This window comes from Pteronotus mesoamericanus, unplaced genomic scaffold (assembly GCF_021234165.1).
Source record: "Pteronotus mesoamericanus isolate MK-2021 breed Mesoamerican mustached bat unplaced genomic scaffold, CSHL_Meso_final scaffold_636, whole genome shotgun sequence".
NCBI classification, from domain to species: Eukaryota; Metazoa; Chordata; class Mammalia; order Chiroptera; family Mormoopidae; genus Pteronotus; species Pteronotus mesoamericanus.
The window spans coordinates 241,584-265,073 of NW_026555324.1; the positions used below are offsets into that span (position 1 = coordinate 241,584).

The following is a 23,490-nucleotide window of genomic DNA, read 5'->3' on the forward strand; positions in this document are numbered from 1 at the left end:
GGAGACGCGGATGGGCAGGGTGGGAAGGGGTCCTGCCGTTGAGGAGGCGGAAGGACCCTCAGGCTCCAGACCTGGAGAGAAATTATATATTCATCAGAATCTTAAACAAAAGCCCCACAGCAGCCTGTCAGCCAGGCTCTGGCTTTTATGGTAATCGGCGATGAATTACCCACAATGCCTGGCCAAGCGCAAGTGGTTCTTGGCCCAGATCCTAAACTAATTTTTATATGTTCATGTGTATATAATTTTGCTCCCTCCCATTCCTCTTCCATCATTAGTGGGACCGGGGGTCGGGCGGGGGCCGAGGGAACCCTGGTGTAAGGCAGCGGGTGCTCAGCAAGTCCCTCGAGCCTACCGGGCAGCAGCCCCAGGGCCCAGAGCGCGAGGAGATGGGAGGTGAGTGTCGAGCTGGAGCCAAGGGAAGCCTGGAAACCAAGAACTGAGGCCAGCAAGCCCGGGGGCGGGAGACACGCAGAAAAGAAGAAAGAGGAGGTGGGAGGTGAGGAGGGGGAGTACAGGCCCGTGCGTGGGGTCTAAGCCCTGCCACATGCTGCGTGGCTGCTCTCTGGGCTTCAGTCTCCTTGTGTGCAAACCAGGCCCCGTTTGCATCCCGAACTGGAGGCCCCTGTGAATCTCTGCATTTCTGCCTCAAGAGCCCCGGTAGAGCTTAAACCTGGCAAGGCCCCAACCCAAGACCCAACCCAAGCCCGTCCAACCCCAAGGGCGTAGCTGGGCGCTATTCTAAGTGCTTTCTACATAAGGCTGAGAAAAGAATGTGCCTTGCCAAGGGTGCTGGCTTGTTTGCAGCACAGGGACATGGGCCTAGGTCACATTCACCACCCTCAGGAGGCCCACACCAGGCCTCCAGGGAGAACCAGCCCCTTGCCCTCTGGGAACCTTGGTGGCTGTCCTGTAACGGAGGGATCCTCATGCCTGCCCCTCTCATCTTTGTAGATGCTCAGATCAAAGACCTAGGACTCATCCTCGACTCCGTTCACGCCCACCCTCACCCAACTGCCTGGCCAATCCCACTGGCTTTTGTGAAAAATCCTTCCAGAACCCACCCGCCTATCCCCGCTCCTCTGCCTCCACCTGGTGCAGCCCTCACCACCTCCACTTGACTAGTGCAGTCAGCCCCCCCGACCCCGGTCCCCCTGCTCCTGCCTGTGGCCCCACAGTCTGTCCTCCCTGCAGCGGCAAAAATTCCCCCGAGAGCACCTGAGCCCGGGCACATCCCTTCTCTGCCCACAGCCGTCCAGGGCTCCCACCTCCCTCACGCTAAATGCCCAAGTTCTCCCTGAAATCCACAAGGCCCTGTACCACCTGCTCCATCCTCTCCTCTTCACTCACTCTGCTCCAGCCACACGGACTTCCGTGCTGTTCTTCCAATGACGCAGGCAGGAACCAGCCTCAGAGCCCTTGCATGGACTGTTCCTTCTGACAGAAATACCTTTCCTCCAGAACTCCACATAGTTCACTTCTTTACCTCCTGCTGGTCTTTACTGAAATGCCACCTCCTCAGAGAGGCCTGCCTTGATTCAGTAGCTAAAATAGCCCCTCTTTATCACCTACCCCTTTTCCTGGCTTCATTTTCCTTAAAGTCATGGCATCCAGTAGGCCCTTAATAAATACTTCGTCTATTTATTTGTGTATTGTCCTTCTCTCCATTATACTCCACGAGGACAGGGCTTTTTCTTCTGTCCCCTGCACCACTCCGTTCCCAGCGTCCAGATTGGGGCCTGGCACATAGGAGGTGCTCAATAAACATCCACTGGTGAATCTAGACCCCGCTCAGGGTCCTGGGCCCAGAAAAGGCACGATGATTGTTTTCTCAACTCTCAGAAGAAAGTTTTAGAGCTGAACCATCCCCTGAGGGAATGGGTGGGCAGCAGCGCTGGCTGCTGCAACTGGAGCAGTGGGAGCGGCCAAGAGCAGACAAAGAAAGAAGAAAAACATGCCTGTCCCACGAAGCTGTTGCAGGCAGGCCTGCACTGGCTCACTGGTGACCGGAGTGGAGAGTGTAAACACTCTTTGTAGGTGACCAGGCGGAATCCAGCGAATGCCAATGTGGGCGCAGGGCATGTGGAAAAGGGAAAACAACAGGACTATATTTACGGAGGCTAAAGTAATAGTAGCAGTAATAACAATGGCTAATATTTGAAGACCACGTACTATGTGCCGGGCACTGTTTGAAGTGCTTTACACATAACATCTCACCTCATTCTCTCCATTTTACAGACAAGGAAACCGAGTCTCAGAGAGGTCAGGATGCTTGTTCAAGATCACACAGCTTGGATGTGGCAGAACGGGCTATGTGATGGCAAAGCCTGCCAGCAGCCGAGCCCCGTGCCTGGTACACTGCAGGTGTCCAATAAATGTCACGGAGATGTGCAAGGGCGAGGTGAGCTGCGGCAGGGCGTGCACCTCCAGGAGGAGACGGCGGGAGCTGCTGGGCGGTCAGGTGGGTGTTTGCGGGGAGGAGGGGAGGCTCAGGCAAGCGACACAACACAGAGGGTCCTGGGCCTCAGGGAGTAGGGCGGCTGGCTCGGAGGATGGCAAGTGGCTGCCAGTCTCATTTCCTCCTGTGACAGAGATGGGCACGCCTGGCCAGGGCCCACGGCTGGCTTGGAGCCAGGGTCAGCGGGGACCTCCCCAACCTGTCACCCGTGATGTGTTCATCAAGAGCAAGGGGAATGTCATACCATCTGGGGTGGGTGGCAGGAGGAGGCATGAAGGGGCACTTCTTGGGTGCAGAGAGAAGAGCCTGGCCCCCAGTCAACGTGGCCCCTAGCAAGCCCGTTTCCTTTCTCCACCTCAGTTGGACCAACCCATCATTTAACCTGGATGTACAGAGAACCATATGGTGAGAGGTCCAAGAACACAAGTTTGATGTGAGCTCAGTTCGGGCTCTGCTCCTTGTTTACTGTGTGACCTTTGCCAAATCATTTCCCATCTATGAACCTCAGTTTCCCCATCTGTGAAATGGAGTTGTCACCCCCTGGCCTGGGACAACCTTCCCAAGCCACAGACTTTACGCTCACAGCAGCCCTGAATCTGAATTTTGGCTTAACTGCCTCCTAGTTCTGTGGACTCAGGCAAGTGTTTTAAACAGTCCGGGTCTGCTTCTCTTCCTCTGTGAAAGGCTCCTGTGTGCACCCCTGGATCGAGCAATGCCTGAGGCTGGTACGGTCTAGCACCAGCCTTGCCAGTCACGAGGGCCAATCAACTCCTCTGCTTTTATACTAAAGTTTGCTTTGGGTTTCTTTTCCTTTCAGGCTGCAGGCCCACTGTGTGTCTGAGGCTGGTCTCATTAGCAGCGGGGCAGGGAACTGAGGGTGAGAGCCCTTGAAGGGTTATTCCTGCTCAACAACCTGTTGTTGAAGGACTTCAGACAGACCCAAGCCTCTGGGCCTCAGGTCTTTCAAAACACAGCCCCCAGAAAGCAACAGCCATGTGGGTGGCATCATCCAGATCTGGGACTGAGAGCAGCGCAAGATGCGAGATTAAACCACCATTTCACCTTCGGGGCTCACTGTGACTTTGTACAGACAGGGAAGTCTGCCAACACTGTTCCCTCTACCTGGAACACCCTTCCCTCCCTACCTCCCAGTTAATGCCTACTCAACCCCCACATCTGAGATCAGCTGCCACCTCCCCCAGGAAGCCTTCCCTGACCCCTCCTCCCATCTTTTCTTCCCTTCCTCCACCCTAGTTCCAAGTCTGGCAATTTCTATACTTCATTGAGTTTAAGATGCATCGTTATTTTACATACCAACAGGAGAATAAAAAGTTGCCAATTAAACTGGACATGACTTCTTTATTACAGAGCAGTGTCATTTGATAGCTATTGAAAGAGCATCTTATAAACTGGTTTGAAGAAAGATTTTAATCACTTTTCTCTCGTGAATTAGGCACGAAATGGAAAACATAAGTAAAATATAAGGTTCAAGTTTTCCTAAAACTTCTCTGTGTCCCAAGCCCAACTTTCTGAGCTGCTTTCCCACACAGACTCGTCAGGCGGGGGTTCTGCACCCAGCGCCGCACCCAGCAGCTCCCAAGGGCGGCTGCCTGGGGGTCTCCATCTGGCTGCCAGCACCCTCTGAAGGGCTCCACAGAAGGTACCAACGATAGCTGGGGTTCCTGCCGATGCTCACAAGGCCCAAGCACTGTGCTTTGTCACTGGGCGCTGGAGGTTGCAGTGATCAAAGCAAGAATAACCACCCTGACTAAAACTGCCGGGTGCATCGCAAGTGTCCCCCCCCCCCAAAAAAAAGCAGTGGATGAACAAACAAATGTCACAGAAAATGAGAGTTCAGAGAGGTCAGGCACTGGCCACATGTCACACAGCAAAGCAAGAGGTGAGGGCAGACTTTAAATTGAGGTCTAACAGAATCGCTAGCTTTGCCACTGGTCCACACAGCTGACAGCCTTACAATGTATTTTCCTAAAACAGGACAGACAGGGTGTGGGCCCTGATTGACCTCTGAACTAAAAAACTAACCTCACACAGCCTTTAACTGCATGTGGTTAATCTATAAATCAGGAAGAAGTGATGGCTGTCCAGTGCTTGGCGAGCAACATGTACCCCAGCCAGGCCTGGCGGCGGGTCAGCTCAGCTGGCTACCCTGCCATGATGCCACATCGAGCTGTGCAGCACTTGTCAGATGACTCAGCCACTGTGGGCCTCAGTGTTCTCATCTGTTAAATGGGTATAAGAGTCTCTTCCTCTTCACAGCCACTCTGAAGATTAAACCTACAAAAAGTACACTCTTGGTGGGGATGCAGACACTGGAGAAAATGGTTGGGAATTTCTTCGAAAAGCTAAAAATGGAACTGCCTTTTGACCCAACAATTCCACTGCTGGGATTATACCCTAAGAATCCCGAAACACCAATTCAAAAGAACCTATACACCCCTATGTTTATAGCAGCATTATTTACAATAGCCAAGTGCTAGAAACAGCCTAAGCGCCCATCAAAAAACTGTGGTACATTTACACAGTGGAGTACTACACAGCAGACAGAAAGAGCTACTACCCTTTGCAACAGCATGAATGGACCCGGAGAGCATTATGCTAAGCAAATAAGCCATCAGGTAAAAGACAAATACCATATGATCTCACCTATAAGTAGAACCTAAGCAACAGAACAAACAAGCAAGAAAAATACAACCAAGCAACATTGAAAAAAAAAAAACCCCAAACCAACAGTAACAAGAGGGAAGGGGGAGGTAACAGGGAAAGAAAAGGGAAGGGTCAAATCAAGAAACATGTATAAAGGACCCCTGGACAAAGCCAAAGTGGGGAAGGACTGAGGGTGGGAGGTGGGGGTGGGTGGGGCAGGGGAAAGTGGTGAAGGGAAAAGGGAGACAACTGTACTTGAACAATAAAAAAATTAAAAAATAACTTAAAGTTTGCAAAACAAAAAAAAAATCTGTCTCCCCATTCATTAATTTGAAGAATTTCTTATTTGTATTCTGTTGAAAATTTTAATAATCAGGAAAAATTAATACTTAAAAAACTGTTTAAAGCATATATCACGCTGTACAAAGAATTGTCTGTATTGATTATTTTTTAGTTTAAAAATATTTTAAGGAAAAATTTTAGTTAAAATTAAATGTGTGTGAAAACACTAACCTCCCCCCCACTCCGCAAAAAGAATATACAAAAAAGTCTGCTTGCAAATTCGATCCCAAATCCGACCACCTCTGCCCTCTCCTTTACCTCCACCTGGTCCAGTTTCAACATCAGCTACTGGAACCAGCGCAGTCCCTTCTGCCCACGTCCCCCCCTGGATCCCACTCACCTCTGGTCCTTACCAAGCCCCCCCCCCGGAGGCTGTGCTCCCCCAGCAGCCACCAGAGGGTGCCCGTGAGCATCTGCGTTGGGTCTCACCCCTCCCCTGACCACAGACCTCCAGGGCTCCCACCTCCCAGGGATTAAAAGCCCAAGCCCTTCCCCACAGATCACAAGGCCCTGCACAGCCTGCCCCTTCCCCGCCCCGCCCCCCCACGCTCCCCCCGGCCACGCGGGCCTCTGTACGGCTCCTCCAACACGCCAGGCATGGTCCTGGCACAGGGGCTTCTCACAGGCTAAACTCTCCGCCCAGAACATTCTTCCCCCACATAGCCACTTGCTTCCCTCCCTCACCTCCATCTGTCCTTTACTCAAACTGTCACCCCCTTAATGAAGCCGTCCCTATCATCCCATTTAAAATGACAGCCCGCATCCCTCCACTCCCAAATCCCTTTTTTCCTTTCTTACTTTCTCTTATCACCATCTAACGTGACACATTTTCCTTTGCTTATTGTCTCTCTGTGATCAGAAAATGAGCCCCACAAAGGCAAGCACTTCCTCCCCAGCCGGGTCCCAGCAGAGAGCCCAGCACACGGTAGGCGTCAGAGAACCTCCCTGGACGACTGAGGGTGCCGGTGTGGGGGAGGCAGTGGCTGCAGCTGAACCAGCCACTGGGCCTGAAGGGTGAGCATCGGAAGCATCCACGCCTCCTCCAGCGGGGCCTTCCTGTCCCCGTTTCTGAGCCACCCCGCGGCCCAGCACCTGCTGAGCAAACACAGGAAGCAGGGCTCCTGCATGGTGACTGGGCTGGGCATGTCCCTCCGGCCAGTTTAATCCCTGCCCTGGTCAGAGAGAGGACCCTAAAGTTGATCCAGGACCTCGATTTGGAACAAACAGATAGAACGGAGAAGCGCCCGTCTCACCGACCCTGTCCCAGGGGAGAGCCAGGCGACAGAAGACACCTGATAAATGGTTATCAAGTCAACTTATCACTTACAAGCACGACTGCACCTCACTCCGAGCCCAGTGCTGCTAGTCTAAGGGGTTCCCCCTTAGTAACCCGCTGGATCCTCCCAAGGACCCTGGCATGCTGGGGACATCAGTGCCCCCATTTTACAGATGGGGACACTGAGGCCAAGAGGTGAAATCACAGCAAATAAGGAATAGCACTTGAACCCTGGCCACCTGGCCCTAGGATCCAGTTCTTAACCACTAATTTACATGGTCTCAATAAATGACAAGAATAACGCGTAAGAAAATGCCTATAACTTCTACAGAGTACTAGCTATGTATTGAGGCTCAGAGGACTTCAGCCATTTGCCTAAGTCCTGAGGTGTCCCCATTTCACAGACGGTACACTGAGGCTCCGAGCCAGTCTACACTTGCCCGAGGTCTAACAGCCAGCCAGAGGTAGTGATGGGACTCACACTCAAGGCTTCCCCAGCAGCCCTGGGATGGTGGGCCTGAGCAGGCATGAGCCTACCTACAGCAGGCGCTCCCGGCCCTGCAAACTCGATGCAGCATCCACAGGGACACAGAGAGCCAAACCTAAATGACAAGTAAAAAAGATGGGAAAGCAGCCCTGTGGGTGACTGGGCTTCTTCAGGCATGAAAGCGGGGCAAAAAACCCCACCTAACACCAACTATATTTTTAAAAATCCCACAGCAGTAAGGAGACTGGCCCGTCAGCAAGCGTCATATCCGTGGGCAGGCAGAAGCCCCGGAAGGCTCACAAGGACACGGCTATTTTAAAGGGGCTATTTCTGGAGGCCAAGGTGAGAATATGGGGGCGAGAGAAAGGATCAGGAGCAGCCGCTGGGGCTGACTCTGCCCGCCTGGACTGGCCAACTGGTCGGGGGGCAGGGTGACAAGGGAGAACAACTTGGGAGCCACCTGCTTGGTGCAAGTGTAGGCACTGCCTCCAGCTCGGTGGAAGCCCTCAGGCCTCATGTCTTCCCCTGCGAACAGAGCTCTGTTTGTGCAAAATGTATGCATTGAGCCCTACTCTGCACAGGAGCTGCTCTGGACATAGCAGAGAAGACAGTCAAAAACGCCTCCCCAGGAACTCCCAGCCAGAGCAGGAGGCAGATGATGAGTAAGCTGCACACAACATGGAGATGGTGACAACTGCTCTGAGCAGTTGAGTTGAGAAAGGGGCAGATGAGCAGCTGGATAGAGGGGCAAATTTTGCAAATCTTAGTAGGGAGGTCAGAGGAAGCCTCACTTAAAAATGACCAGTGCCCTGGCTGGCGTGGCTCAGTGGATTGAGTGCCGGCCTGCGAACCAAATGGTAGCCAGTACAATTCCCAGTCAGGGCACATTCCTGGGCTGTGGGCCAGGTCCCCAGTAGGGGGCATCCAAGAGGCAACCAATAGATTTATCTCACACATTGATGTTTCTTTCCCTCTCTTTCTCCCTCCCGTCCCTTGTCTCTAAAAATAAATAAAATCTTTTAAAAAAAGGGGGGTGGGTGGCAGAGACCTGAAGGAGACAAGAAAAGCACCATTTCCTAAGGCTCATGTACTGCTGTTGTTAGGATCAGGTTGGCCTTATGGGTGCAAAAAAACTCACAAGAGAGGCATAATTTCTCTCTTCATATTAAGTAAGCTCCTAGGATTGGTCTTTCAGGGGTACTGTGCCCACCCCACATATTGGGGCCCAGGCTCCTTCCATCTCTTTGATTCCCCCATTCTTACGCATACCTGCCTCATGGTCCAAAATGGCTGCCTGAGTGCCTACTATCCCCTCCATATTCCAGCTGGGGGTCATAGAAGGGAGCATGTACCACTTTCCTTTGAAGGCATTTCCAAAAATCCTGCTTATTTATCCCACTAGTCAGAACTGTATCATATAGCACAGACAGCTGCAAAGTACACTGGAAAATGCTTTTTTTTTTTGTTTTTTTTTCACGAGGTGGCCACCAGCCCAGGTAAGTCAGGATTTACTGCTATGGAGAAGAGAAGGAATACTGGGACACCCTGCCACAAACATATGGCCCAATGAGGTCAGGTCTTAGGTTCCAAACCAGTGCATCTGGGACACTACGGCCTGGAAAGTGGAGACGGAAGTCACTAGAGCCAGCTCCCTGCCTCCACGCCAGGGTGGTTTTCACACATCCCAGGGTCCACCTCCCCCAAAACTCCAAGGTCAGGATCAGTGCCCGCAGCCCGAGCTCTGCGTTTTGGGGGCCTCCCGAAGGCAGGTCTACGCGTAGTCTACACTCACCAAGCACCAGTGCCCAAGGCACCAGGCATCCCCCGTCCTCCCTCCTGCCTGCCTGGTGAGGACGCCTGACCAATTCATCTCCTTTTCCTCAGTAAACAACTGTCAGGGAAAATAAATAGTTTTTAATAGGCTCATTAATTGAATTCAGGGAGAAATAACCTTCTCCCCAGGCTGTTAAGAAGGAATACTCAGACACAAACAAGAAAGTCCAAGCAACTCAGTCGGAAGGCAAGAGGGGACCTGGCCTCCCAGCAAGGCTGGGAAAACCCCAAACAGTTCCAGCCACATTCAGTAACAATGACTCAACCAGAAAGGGGGCTCCTGCTGCCTTGGGTGCTTCCCAGCCTTCTGGAGATTGAAGTCACCGGTGGGTCTATTGCAGCTGATGTCTCAGTAGCCCTCGGCCTCTGTGCTAAGCCTGTGGCAGAAGCCAAATGATTTAATGGGGTTTTTTTTCCTCCAATCCCATTTTTTGTAAGGTTCCCCTACTTATGTCAAGGATATACCAGGTTCCCATTCACGAGAGTAAGACCAAGTTTTCCCTTTTAAGTTTTAAAAGAGAATGGGTTTAAAGAAAACTATTCACTCATGAGGAGCACCAGCAGCCAGTGCAAAAGGCGCATATCATAGTGAGCAACTGAAAATTTAGGTGGTGTCCGGCAGAGCACCGGACAGGGAGTCCAGGGGCCTCAATACAGCTTGCAGGGTGGCCTCAGAACTGACTCCCGCCTCCCTGCACCTGCCCAGGACTCTGACCATGCTGGTGTGACTTGGCTTCTCCACCACGGCTCAGGTGGTTCCAGGGAAGGCCGCCTGCCAGCGTCAATCTCGGCGTCAGCCGGGCCTGTGGTGTCATCTGCCCAGGGTTTGGCACCGGCTCCTGCCAGCCTGCTTTGGCACTGCAGCAGAAGGCTCAGGCATGACTCCACATCCTTGAGAGAAGCCAGACTTGGCCCATCTGCTCCTCAGCACCCCCAAGCCCTATCCCCCAAAACTCTGTACACAGGTCCCCCAATGTGCTCCCAGAGGGCATTAATCACCACATTGCACCACACGATGTCTAGGCCGGCACCTCCCCAGCGTGCTCAGTGTGGATCTTCCTAACCACCCAGGAGACAGTCTCACACCCACTTTACAGCTGGGCAGACTGAGGCCCCTGCAGGTGGATCCACTTGCCCAGGGTCACAGTGTGCATGAGGCCAAGCCAAGACGCCAATGCGGGTTCTTCAAATGTCAAATCTGGTCCCAAAAGAAAGCCTGGCCTGTTCCAGGGGGACTCTTTGGTGTCTTCTCCAGCAACTGGGCCGGACACGAAGGGTATCAAATGAACATCAGGAGTAACTGAGTCTTAAAATCATCTGGCCTGGCTACCATGCCTTTTTGGGGTCCCAACACATTTGGGCTTCTCCTAAGAGATGGGAAATGTCATGGACTGTTCCGGGGTTCCCTGACCCCTATCCTCAAAACCCCTGACTTTCAATGACTACTCGTCACTGCTTCTGAGCCAGACATCTCGGACATGCAGAGGCTCAGAGATGGCAAGTGAACAGCCAAAGTCACACAGCACCTCCACTTGGGACCAGGTCTCCTGGCCTCCCTGCCAGGGCAGAGTGAGCTGAGCAGCGGTGCTTGACCTGCTGAGGCAGGGCTTTCCCAGCCATGATCCACCTAACTGGGACAATCAGTGTGGGACGCTGGTGGCTGCAGAATGAGCAGGCGTGAGAGAGGCAGGGCGCGAGGACAGGGAGGCCGGCAGGGGCTTTGCTGCCAAGAGGGGAGTTTGGGTGTGCCATTCAGAGAAGCAAAGCAACTTCCCTAAAGTCACACAGCTTGTGAGAGGCAAAGGCATATATAGAACCAGACCTGGCCAACAACGTCCCCCACTTGGCCCTGCTCACAGCCGCTACAGGAGCAGCCTTCCAGTCCCATGGCCGCTCCCCAAGTGCAGGGCCCGGTGCAGAATCAAACTGCAGGGTAACCAAAAATTATTAAGAATTTCCGGAAAATAACCGCAGAGCATTAAACCAAGTGCAGACCCTTCTGAACCTTCACAAGCACAGGAGTGACACCTCGGGTTGGCTGGGCGGGGGGCAGCCCTGACAGAAGGCTCCGGCCTCTCCGGTCCCTCATCCCCACTGCAGGCCTCGGTTTCCTTATCTGCGGGCTGGGCAACAGCTGCCACCTCTCTGGGCTGCTCTCAGAAGAAGAGAGAAAACACAGAGCTGGAGGCCAGTGCAGGCTGCATGACAGGGAGGCGACCTCCCCTTGCTGCAGTTGCTGGGACACTGCAGGTACAGGGCTCCGTCCTCAACCCCCTCGTTTTTCATGAAGATGGGGGGGGCACAGTCATTCAGCCCCTATGGGTGCACCCCAGGTGCCTGGCACTGTGTCAGCATGACACATTTAATCCCCAATGACGCAGCAGACAAGCTGTCCCCATTTCACGGATGAGAAAACCAAGGCTGGGGGGAGGGGACAGCAGGTCGCCTCATACAGCTGGGAAAGATCTGTGTCAGAATTTGAAATTAGAGCTCAAGCTTCCAAAAGCTCTTCCCCAGTGGGGACAGAGCCTAGGCTCCCAGGGCAGGTGGGACAAAAGGAGGAAAACAAACAAACCTGGACGTGACAGCCCCTCCACATTCCAGGTCCAGCACCAAAGCCAGAAACACCAGCCATTCCCGACGTCTAGAATCCGCATGTCAGGGGCAATTACCTGCTTCTGATAATCGATTGGGCAGTGGGCCTGGACAGGTGTACAGAGGAAACCTGTCAGTAATCTCAGCGTTCAAGTCCAACAGGACCCTGCGGACCGTGGGAGGTGGACATCCACAGACAAGCCAACAACCTGGTTTCTCATGCCGCCCTGGGGCCTGAGCATGAATCAGGGTCTCCTCGTTGGCACTGACGACACTGAGGCTGGGTCATTCCCTGTGAGGGGCCATCCCGGGCACTGTGGGGTGTTGAGTGGCATCTCTGGCCCCACCCACTCAATGCCAAGAGAACCCCAGATGGTCCCAGATACTGCCTTGTGTCCCCCAGGGAGCAAAATCACCCCTGGTTGCAAACCACTGCAATCAATTCTACAAATGATGCTGCTGACACCCACACCCCAGGCTCAAGAGCAAACAGGTATGTTCCGGAAAAGTCGAGAGTGCAAGGAACAGGTCCTGCAGCCAGAAGATAATTCACAGCCCTGCCCCGCGGGACCAGCCGGCTTCTTTCTGCACAGCATTTAATTTAAGTCAAGTTTATCATTATGACCAATATTAATACAATCAGAGCCAACGTTTATTGAGCGCGGATATTGGCCCGGGTCCTGTTTTCGGGCCTCCCATGAGTTATTGGGCTGGTGCCACTAAAGAACCCATTGAGGTGACTTCAAATCTTAAATCCATTTTACAGCCCAGGAAACAGAGGCTCAGCAATGGCAAGTGAGGTGATTCAAGGTAACACAACCAGCAGACGGAGGTGTTTAAAGAAAAAGAAAGATCCAAGGATATAAAATAGGGCAAATTCATATGAAATGTAGATTTCAGGTTTTTCTCAGGAGAACTGGCAGGTCCGGCTGTGGAGCTGTCCGGCGATGCCCAGGAAGCTGGGGGAGCTGGCCTGGCCCACACCACCCACTGGCACTGCTGCCAGGCCCTCATGGGCCCTGGGGTTTGAGAATGATGTCCTTGCCACATTTTTCTGCCTCAGTTTCCCCCTCCAGACTGTTGTGAGGGGACCCGGCCCATCCTCCAGTGGGGCCGTCCACCCCTCGTTTCCGCTTCCCTCCCCTCCAGCCACACAGCCAGGGCGCCCCCCTCCCCGGCTTTGCACTTGCTGTCCCCAGCACCTGTTCCTCTGTTTCCCTTCAGCTCTCAACTCAAAGGTCACCTCAGGAAGGTCCTCCTTGCACCCCCACCCCAGACAAAACAGTCGCTGGGTGATGTACCAGGTGCCACCAGGTTTTCGGTCACAAAACCCTACTGCAGTCACTATTTTTGTGCCTATTTACGTACTCACTCTCTCCTCCAATACACTGCAGGGTCCCAGGGACGCAGTCTGCCTTGTCCACTGCTATGTCCCCAGAATTTCATTTTTATTTGCTATTATTTTTTAAAAGGAAAGAAAAAAATACTCACATAGCACTTTCTCTCTGCCAGGCTTAGTTCGTATGCCCCTCACAGTGACCCTATTTTGATCGCTGCAATGCCAAAACACCCATTTTACAGATGAGGAAACTGAGGCACGGGGTGGCTACATAATTAGCCCAAGGTCCTGTAGCCGCGGAGCAGCAGAGCTGGAATTTGAATCCAGAGCCCGTCTCCCAGGTTCTCTGGCAGGTGGTATCCAACAAACACCGACCAACAAAGGAATGACTTGGCGAACAGACGGACGGACGGATGCTGGCGCATCACGTCTGTGAACTGACCCACCCCTGAGCGCCCTCAGTCGAAGCTGAGACCGTGGAGCCGTGAGGCCTCCCTGACCTCCCCCTGGGCACTCCCTCAAAGCTCCCACAGATCCTGGCAGTCGGGGACCATCGCCTGGGGTCCCAGGAGCGCCCAGAGCCTTCCAAGGCAGCCACCTGCCCTCGCAACCAGCCTTACCTGGCCTCCCGTGGCTCAGATCCTGCCAGGCACCTGGCCCACCCTGCTGCAGAAGCAGGGCGGCCTTGATCAGGCAGCCAGTGACAGGGAACGCCCCAGTTTGCAGTGGCTGAGTCATCACAGCCTATCTACCATGCTGGACCCCATGGAGGCACGGGGGGCTGCTGGGGAGCCCCCGTCAGACAGGCCCCACTGAGTAACAATGCACTGCTTTACACATATTAACTCACTGAAACCTCCCAACAACCCTGCAAGGTGGGCACTATTACTCTCCATTCGACAGATGTGAAAACGGGAGCACAGAGAAGCTGAGCGACCTGCCTCAGGTCACAGAGACAAGTGGCCAAGCTGGGATTTGAACAGGCAGCCACAGTCCAGCATCCATGCTCTTCTGTCACCCTCTGAGGAAGGCAGCTGGGAGCCCCAGAGCCTCTGCGGCAACCTGGAGGTGTCCCCAGCAGGTGAAAGAAATGTCATCATCAAAACAACTTCTTGGACTATTGGGCAGACCACCTGACTCGGCAGCAAAGACTTCAGGTTTCGGCATCCGTTGACCCCGGGTCAGATTCCACTCTGTCACTTACAAGCTGTGTAACCCCAGGCCAATGAAGACCCCTCTCTGTGCCTCAGTTTCCCTCTCTGAGAAATGGGGCCCTGAGTACAGCAACTGAGCTCACAGGGCAAGTGAAGGTTAAAGGCGTGAGGCCATGCCTCGTGTGCTTACTCAGCACAGGGCCTGGCATGGGGCGCCAACTCCAAATAAGTCGGAGCAGCTATTATTATCCCCCCGACATCCCCTCATTTGCTGATCACAAGGTTAATTATAAACGGCATTAAATTATACACACACAGACGCGTCAACCTTGCTTTCCCAGAACCCCTAAGTTTCCACCAACACTCAATTACCCACACGACAGCGCGACAATAGAACCTCGTCCCAGCCCCTCTCTGCCCCCCTGCCTCCATCCTGGGGGCCCACGCCTCTGGAACTGCACTGCTATGCCTCGCTGGACCATGCACCGGACACACAGCATCACATGTCCCAGCTCCACAAGCGGCAGGCTCTGATCGCCCTCATCTTAGAGATGAAGCAACACAGCGGCCAACTAACCAACCCCGGTGTGCACGGCCCGGGCAGGTGGTGGAGGTCAGGGCTCTGACCCTGAATCAGGGGCATAACTTCATTTTGCAAGTGAAACAGGGTGGAGGCAAGGCCACACAGAGGGAGAAAGGAAGGAGTGAGCCAGGAGCGAAGTTGGGATTTTCAGTTCTCCCAGCAGGAAGGCAGGGGACCTCTGGCCTTCCTACAAGGAGCTAACAGCAAAGATTTTTTTTTTTTTAAACCCTCAAAAGTCACAAGGACCACCCAGCATTCTGAACAAAATCTGCCCCTTGGAAAGAAAAATGACATTTTCAATTCAGGTCCAGGTCAGACATTTTCGGGGGAGGGGTCACTGCAATCCAGAAACCCAGGCTCCAAACCCCTGACCCACAGTGCGATCCATGGGACCAAGCAAGGAACCAACGGGGATGCTGAGCAAAAACCTGGGAGGCTTTTCACATCTGGGGTCTCTCTGGCCTCGGCAGGACTTTGGGGGCGCCTTGATTTCAGGAAAGGAAAGAGGGGATTCCAAGGCCAGGTGGAAGAGCACGGACCCCCAGGTCCAGCGTGGCCACGCCGGCGGGAGGAGGACCAGGGTAGGCACCTCCTCAGAGGAGGGGGAAAGGAGACAAAAATAAAGCGATGAAAAGTCTAGGCCCTGTCCGTGAGTCACTCCCACCCGCTCGCTAATTTTCGCCTTTACAGAAGTGTAAGCCAATTGATTTTTTCATATTCCCCATGCACCCTCCCCCACCACCACTTCAGAAATATCAGCCAGAGACAAGACAGAAATGGTACGCCAGGATTTTTTTCCCTTTTTTTGCGTGTCTTTTTTTTTTCCCTTAAAGGAAAAAGGAAAAAAAATAAACCCACACGTTATACTCAGTACCCTTGAGCTTCTAAAAAGGCAGAGGAGGTGACAAATTGAACCGCAGGGCTAGGAGATCCAGGTGTCACTACTTCCTGTGCCTCTCACAGCTAAAATCTGCCCGTCTCTGGGCTGTCCATCATCCTTGTAATAGGGTAGCACATACTTGAACCTCAGCTCCTGTTCAGCACCCACTTCCCCCACCCCGCAAGCCAGCAGCTTTCTGGTCCCTGACCCGTTGGGAATAAGACAAAATTTAAAATCCATCTGAAAAGCCTTTGAACTCTAGTTCTCCCTCAAACAGGCAGTGATGAAGTGACTTTGTCCACGCATCCATGGCGGGTTTCTGTTGGCTTGGCACGTGGCACGACAGTAAAGCCTTCATCCGGTCCCCACTGGAGGCTGAGCCACCCTGCCTGGTGGGCAGGTGGAGGTCTCTCCACACACCCCGCCCCGGACACCTTTCGCTGCGCAGAAGGACAGAGCAAGGACAGCCTGCGCCGGCTTTGTGGGAGACGGGCATTCTCCTCCCTGCAGATTCTGGAAGGGGGATACCCACCATGGGAGAGTGTGCCAGGAGGCTGCCCTGGATGGAGCCAGGGACTCTGCGTCTCAGCGCCCCTGCCTGGGCCCCCTGTCTCCCTCCAGAAGCACGCGACCCCGGCAAAAAGACCCACACTCTTCAAGAGCCTTCAGTTGGCTCCGAATGACTCCACAAATGGAGCCTAATGCAGTCAGGGAGGCAAATTGCTCTCAGCTGAAAACATTAAGCTTCGTCAATTATTCCCCAAACCTGCTGGGTTTATAAATACCCATATTTATTTTTAGGGTTTTCCTCCCCACCCCGAACTCTCCCCAAGCTATCCCTATATTCCCCAACACACGGCCACAGTAGGTACTAAAGTCATGGTTTGCAGGGGAACGCAGGGTAGAGGGCGCCCGGCCACTCTGTGCCTCAGAGTCACATCGTCCCTGCCCATCCCTCCCCAGCTACCTCACTCGCTGATCATCGTTCAGGCCGTGCGGCTGTTGGGATAACCAGCAGAGCCACAGGTCTCCTGGCGCCCAGATGCTGGAAGCAGCAGTTGGGAGCGTGCACTGCACTCTAACACCTGTGAAATGCTGCACACTGCTGACCCACAAGACAGGAGGGGAAACTGAGTTAGCCCTGGAACTCCATGTGCGCGGCAGAGGGGGATCTGTCTCCTTGACTGGGCCCAAGCCCGGGGAATGCCAGGCAGAGTCCCACGCTCTGGCCGACCCAAATATAGAAAAGAAGGGTGGAGAGGGATGGGTCCAGAACTGTCCACCCAGATGCCACCACTGATCCCGACATCTGAGGAGCTTCTCCCCTTCCTCCTGCTCCTGACACCGGTCCTGAGCATCGCATCTCCAGGTGGGGCCCACGGGCATGTGGAGATGCCAGGAACCCCCAGGGAAGCAGGGGAAAAAGAAAGGCTCTGAGGGGAAAGGCTAGAAGAAGCACGGCCAACGGAGGGTGACTTCCGTGCAGTAGGCAGCAGGCAGGCACCTGGTGTTCAGTGACCCTCTCTGGGCACCCACCACATGCCTCATCCAGGGGCCTGCAAAGGAACTCCCTGGGGAGCCCAACCCATTCCCCCCCAGGAACGCCCTCCAGTGTCACCCCAAGGCCACACCAGAACAACCCATCCCCCATCTCCTGAAGGGAGTGAGCCAGACTATCAAAGTCCACTGACATGACAGTACCAGCTCCCCCCATCACCCCTGGGGGGCCGATGTCACCGGCCCAGGTAGCCCAGGTGGCAAGAATAGAAAAACGCATGAGCTCACCAGGCAGGCCAGGTCTCCCGCGACGTTTTGTTTGCCTGAGCCCAATTATACCAACTCTCAGTGTGACAGGGTATGGCGGGTGGCAGCCCCTAAGGGGCTGGGGGTGGGGCTGGGCCCCATGAAGAAGTGCACCGTCATGGTGAAGGTGTCCCCCCCCAGGGGGCCCTGGGGATGGGGCAGAACAAAGCTTTCTGGAGAGGAAGAATGGAGACCTGGGCAGACAGCAGGCAGCACAAGCAGTAAAAGATGCCCAGTGAAGGGAAACGTAGGGGGTAGGGGTGTCCAGCCGGAGACAGATGCCCAAGTTGGTGGGCTCTGGAATTTGGGGGCACGGGAAGCAGCCGTCACTAGCCCCAGCTGCCTGCCTTCCTCAGCCAAAGTATCAGCTGGCAGAGGAAGAAGAAAGCTGAAGGACAGAAGGCAGGCAAGACTGGCAGGGGAAGGGGTGTACAAAAGAAAGGGACCCTGGGAGAGGGAGGGAAGCTATGCAAATGGAAGATCAACTGGGTTCCTCAGGCATTAATAAAAGCTCCGGCAGCAGCAGCTGGTATCATAGGAGTAGCGGGGAGGGCTGGCTTCCTCTCCTTGAAGGCGCCTGGCGGCTCCAAAAGGGAAGCAGGGCACCCCAAACAAAGAGGGGGCCTTGATCCCTGCACCCCAGAGACAATGACAATGGAAGATATCAAGAGAAGCCCAGAACCCCGGCAACCAAAGTCTGGATGGAGGCCACTGAGGGCCGAGAGCGGATGGGTGCCTATGGTTGGGACCCTTCAGAATCCTCATGCTTTGTCCCATTTCTAAGAGTCTCAATGCCCAGCCTGGACACCTCAGACACCCCCTTCACCAGCGGTGCTGGCCAGGCTGGATTTTCCAGGGCTCTGACCAGCGGCAGAACGGCCCCATGCTCAGAGTAGGGACTCCCCCTAATGGAGATGGGGGGGACAGGGGAATCCCAACTGAGCCCATGAGAGGGAGGGAAGGAGCCCCCCAGATGGAGGCGCTGGGGAGGTCTGTTAATTCGGGGGAGATGAGATCCTTAGGGTGTTGACTAAATTTGAAGAAAGGTTGCAGAGGAAGGGGCTCTCAAAAGCTGCATATTTACAGAGCTACTAGAGGATTTGAAATCGGAAAAGGGTCCCTTAGGTTCCAGATTGGGGGGGGTGTGGCTGAAAAAAAAACCCAGTTTGCGGGAATTTTGGAGAGCAAAATGGCTAAAGAGGAGTTCTCCGATTTAGGGGGATTTCGTGGGGATAAGTGTCCTGGATTTGTAGGGGGAGTGCTGGGGGGGGGCGCTTAATTTGAAAGATTTCCATAAGGAGCAGGGAACTTGTCCGCAGCCTAGCCTAAACCCTTACGCCAGGGCACGGGCACTCTTAACTCGGGGAGCCTCCCCCTCAGGGCAACCCCCACCCCAGCATGCCCCTTCAACCTCTTTCCAACGACTCCGCCCCGGGATGACGTCACCGACCCGCCCCTCCCAGCCCCCCAGGGGGTCCAGGGGCGTGCAGAACCCGCGGGGCTGTTGGGTCTAGGGGCGGCTTCCCCTCTCCCGGGACCCCCTGCGCCCAGGGGAGGTCGAGTGCCGGGTGCGCGCTCGTCCGTCCGCCAGAGTCCCTGGGGCTGGGGTCTAAGTCTCGCCTCGCCCGGGGGGCTGGTAGGGGACGCCAGGGCCGCAGAAGGGTGGGGCAAGGCCAGGCTGATGGAGGGGCACTCCCCTTTCAAGGGGGACAGGCCAGGCAAACGCTCGAGGGAAAACGCGTAGAGTCTGGGCCCCCAGGGGATGGGGACTGGAGACGGAAGGCGGCGGGCAAAACAGCCAACCTGGGCGCACCTGCCGGTCTTCTCTCACTCCCACCTGGAGCCACCCGTCCCGGGCTGGTCTCCACTCTGGAGCGCCCGCGTATCCCCCACCCCAGAACAGCGCCCCCTGCCTCCAGGACCCGCCCGGGGTCCCTCGCCGGCGCCGCCGGGGCCAGGACCCCTTCCGCACACACGCACGTCCCCCTGCGCGCCTTCGCCCCGCCCGCAGCCCGGGGTGGTGCAGCCGGCGGCGCTGGGCAGCTTCCAACGCCGCGCTCCGGGCGAGTCCAGCCCAGCCCCCTCCACCGCCGCGGCGAAGCCCCCAGCCCCGTAGTCCCCGCCTGGTCCGGCCCCCGGGGGCATTGTTCGGACGCAGCTGGCCAGGCGCAGCGACTGGGCGTGCAGTCGGCTGCAGCGGAGCGTCCTCCGAGCACAATGGCCGTGCAGGCTTCCCCGGCACAAAGCCGGCGCGCTGCCCACTCTGCTGCCTCCAAGACCCCCATTGGAGCGCCTGCAATTTCATGGTAATTCAGAATTTTTGTTCCCCCTTTACCTGAAGGCTGGCTGGGCTGGGCTCCCCCGGCTCTGCCCCGCTTCACATCCTGGCTGTTACATGGGATCCGAGCGGAGCCCGAGCGCCAGCGGCTCGCGGCGTGCGCGCGCCGGCCGGGCTGCCGGGCGGGCGGCGCGAGGACACTCACTGCGGCTCGCGCACCCCTCGCGCCGACTCGCGCGCCCCCCTCCAGCCGGTGACGTCATCCCTTCCGCCAGCGCCGCCGCTGCTGCCGCCGGCCGCGGGGCGGGGCAGGCCTGCGCGTGTCGCTGCGCAGCCGCGCTGCCTCCACGCCCCCCGGCCAATGAGGCGGCGCGGCCGAGTCACGTGGTCACTGGCGTTTAAAGAGCCGCGGGAGCACGTGGGACACGGAGCTTCGCGTGACACGTGGGCAGCGACGTTAGCGCGAGGGACCCTTCCCAGCCACCGGTTCACGCGTGAACCCCAGGACACACCGCACAAAGGCCACGGTGCTTGCCATGTCCAGTTCTAAGATCTGCCAAGGTTCCCCGGTGTCTCCTTCGAATAAAATCCAGCCATCTTTCTGCATTCACACCCACCACTCTGTCTCCATATCATGCTCCAGAGAAGCCAGCTCCTGAAATTTGCAACAAACTGCTCGCTCCTGACGACAGTTCTTTTTGCTTGCCGTGGTCTTTCTCCAAGATCTTCCAGTTTCTGCTCAAATAGCAACTCTTTGGAGAAAGGCTCCCTGACCCAGGTCACTAGCCACCTGATGCCCCATTCTCTAGCCATCATCTTGGTTTTATTCTGATCACACTAGGCTCCATGGGCTCTGAAATCCCTGTGTATTTGTGGAGTGATAAGGGAATGAATGAGGGAACATTTCCTTCAGAGTAAGCACTTTACAAACATTCCACCTAATTATCATCCTTGGAGGCCCTGGAATGAGGACAAACCACCATAGGAATCCCAGCTCAGAAACTGACTACCCTTGAGAGGCTCTGAGACTTGGTTTTTCCACCTGCCAACTGGGTTTTCCTCTCTATTTCTCAATTTCCCACCTGTGAAATGGGGCAAGGTAGCCCCCGCTCACATGGAGAGGGTAAGGATGAATTGTGATGATGTGCCTGCCTAGCCTGTCGTTGGTGCTTGAAAATGGGATAATGAGAAACAAGACAGGAAAAAATAATAATAAAAGCAAAGGATTACCATAGGAAGTGTCAGTGCTCGGACACCAAACAACATTGCATGTGGGGTCATTGTGTTCTGAACAGGTTGAAAGAGTGTTATTTTTTCAAGGTATGTATTTGGAGAGGGCCCCGTACCCACAAAGGAACTCAGGTTTAGAATTTGAGGATTTTTTCTTCAAAATCGTTGATTCATTCATTCTGGGCCAAAGATGCAGATGTAAACAAAAGGCACTAACCGGGAACAAAATGAGAAGACGGAAGTCATAAATAGGAGAAGAGAGAGGAGAAAATGAATAATTAATCAAGGAACCTAAATTAAGCTTGGAGTTTCCCAGCGGCCATTGCAGTGGCCAGGTTTGCAGAGCCTATTTTGTCCTTCCTAGCTGCACAACCCTGACCTAGACATCAACAGTCTCTGGCTATGGTGTTTTCATCCAAGCAATGGGGACACAGCCCTCTCTTGAAGCATCAAATGGCGTGGTCTCACAAACACAGCTTGGTTTCTTGTACACAGTAGGTGCTCAAGTCTTTGAAGCTCAATGAAAGTAGAGTGGAATGAGACTCTAGGATTATGGACATGGCATGAGCCCCAGCTCTGCTACTTATTTAGGGGAGGGACCTTGAACAAGTCACTCTGAGCCTCAGTGTTCCTATTTGTAAAAAGGGAACAGCCATATCTACCTCTGAGAATTCTTTTTGAGGAACAAAGGAAAACAGGCATAAAATATGATACAGTGTGTGCCTAGGAAACCCATCCATTCAAGCCATTAATCTGTGTACCAGGTTGTTTTAAGGTCTGAGACACAGATGTAAACAAAAGAGGCTAAAAGAAGTCCTGTCCTCTGGGAGTTAATGGTCCAGGGGAGGAGACTTACAGGATATCACTCCAGATAAAGGCCCAAGTCTTCAGTGAAGCCCCCGAGGTCCTACACAATCTGTGCCCATCCCCTCCGTCCTCCACATGTCTCCCTTGCTTACTCCACCCACACCAGCCTCTTCAATGTTCCTTGCAAACATCAGTCACAGTCTAGCCTCAGAACCTTTGCACCGGCTGTTCTCTCTCCCTATGATGCTGTTCTTTCTGTCCTTCCCAAGGCTGAATCCTCCTCACCCTTCATCTTGGTACCAAATTATTTATTATAGTTTGGAATTATTTTATATTTTGGCCAGTTTGCTTATTTTCTGTCTGTCCCGCCACTTAGCTGTGCCTCTCTTTGACCACCTGTAAATGGGGGATAGTAATAGCCTCTATCTCCTAGTGGTGTTGAGGGAGTGAAGTGAGCCACATAACATCAAGGCACCAAGTATAGACTCAAGAAGGGCTTGCTTGATAAATGTGGCCCCTGTCAATGGGAAAGTCAGGATGGCTAGCCAGGTGACCATAAAAATCAATACAAGGAGAACAGAACATTCTAGACTGATATTATCATAACCTCCAGGCAGCCCCAGGAGGTTGACAAGTGTCAGAAAGGCATTAAGGATTCAGTAACACCGAACCAAGACTTCCTGCAAGCCAGAGCGTGAAGAGAACCAAGGAGAGAATGTTCTCCCTGGGGAGAAGGGGGGTGGGATGCATGGCTGAAGCCTCCAAGTTCCATACTGTGGAAAACAATAGAATCGGTAGGTGGGGCTTGGTGGGCTCTGGGTCTCTGCCAGTCTCTGCACCTGGCAAGCAGTGGGTGTGACTCATTGTTTGCTGGGTGAAAAGTTTAGTCAATGAACATTTCCATCTTCTGCTGGGAGTAGGGGGCTCTGCCACCCTGCCAGCCTTCTCCTTCCCTGCCCGCCCAGCCTGCCCACCCCTCAATGTCCCCCAGAACCTGGTAATTAGCTCCAGTGTGTTTCTGTTGGGACAACTGCAGGGAAGCCATAAGCCACCCAATACCGTATGTGAACAGTACTCCTCATCCAGGTTCAGGACTGTCTGCATAGACCCAGCCTTAAATCCGTGGGAGACAGGTCCAAACATCCCCCCTACAACTTTGTTCTATGCCGGAGAGTCCACCGTCACTACACATTCCTTCAAATTAAACATGGTGTCCTCTTTCTCTTCCCCCCCTTTCCCTGAGTTCACTTCCAATGCTAAAGAAAAGAGGGGGACATGAGGACACCCCATTTGCTGAACACTGGCTCCTTACTGGGTTCCATGGGCAGGGGGTGCTCCTTTGGGATTCCACCGATTTAGTGTATCAGGTAAGTGCTGGGGCTCTGGAGTCAGAGAGACATTGGTTCAAATTGTGACTATGGCACTTGACAAAGTTCAGCATCCCTTCATGATAAGACACTCAATTAAACAGGTGCACAGGGGCACTCCTCCCACCTGATAAAGGGCACTATGCCTAACATAAATACTTAATGATAAATGATAGGATGCTGTCCCCCCAAAATTAAGAACAAGATAAGCATGTTTGCTCTCACCATTTCTGTTCAAAACTACTGGAAGTTATAGCCTGGCAATTGCGGGAGGCGGGGGGATAAAAGGCATCAAGATTGGAAAGTAAGAAGTAAAACTATCTCTATTTACACATACATAATTTGGTGTATAGACAATCCTAAGGAACCCACTAAAAAGAAACTATTAAAACTA

General features: G+C 54.1%; 1 protein-coding gene across 1 annotated transcript in view; it reads right to left on the reverse strand.

Annotated features, from left to right (window-relative positions):
• Window positions 1-19,928, reverse strand: part of PTPRS (protein tyrosine phosphatase receptor type S) — a 96,551-nt gene extending 76,623 nt beyond the window's left edge. Inside the window, exon 1 of the mRNA XM_054562172.1 lies at window positions 19,750-19,928. The gene's annotated coding sequence lies outside the window, so the exon portion shown is untranslated. The remainder of the gene's footprint in view (window positions 1-19,749) is intronic.
• Between the last annotated feature and the right edge of the window lie 3,562 nt (window positions 19,929-23,490).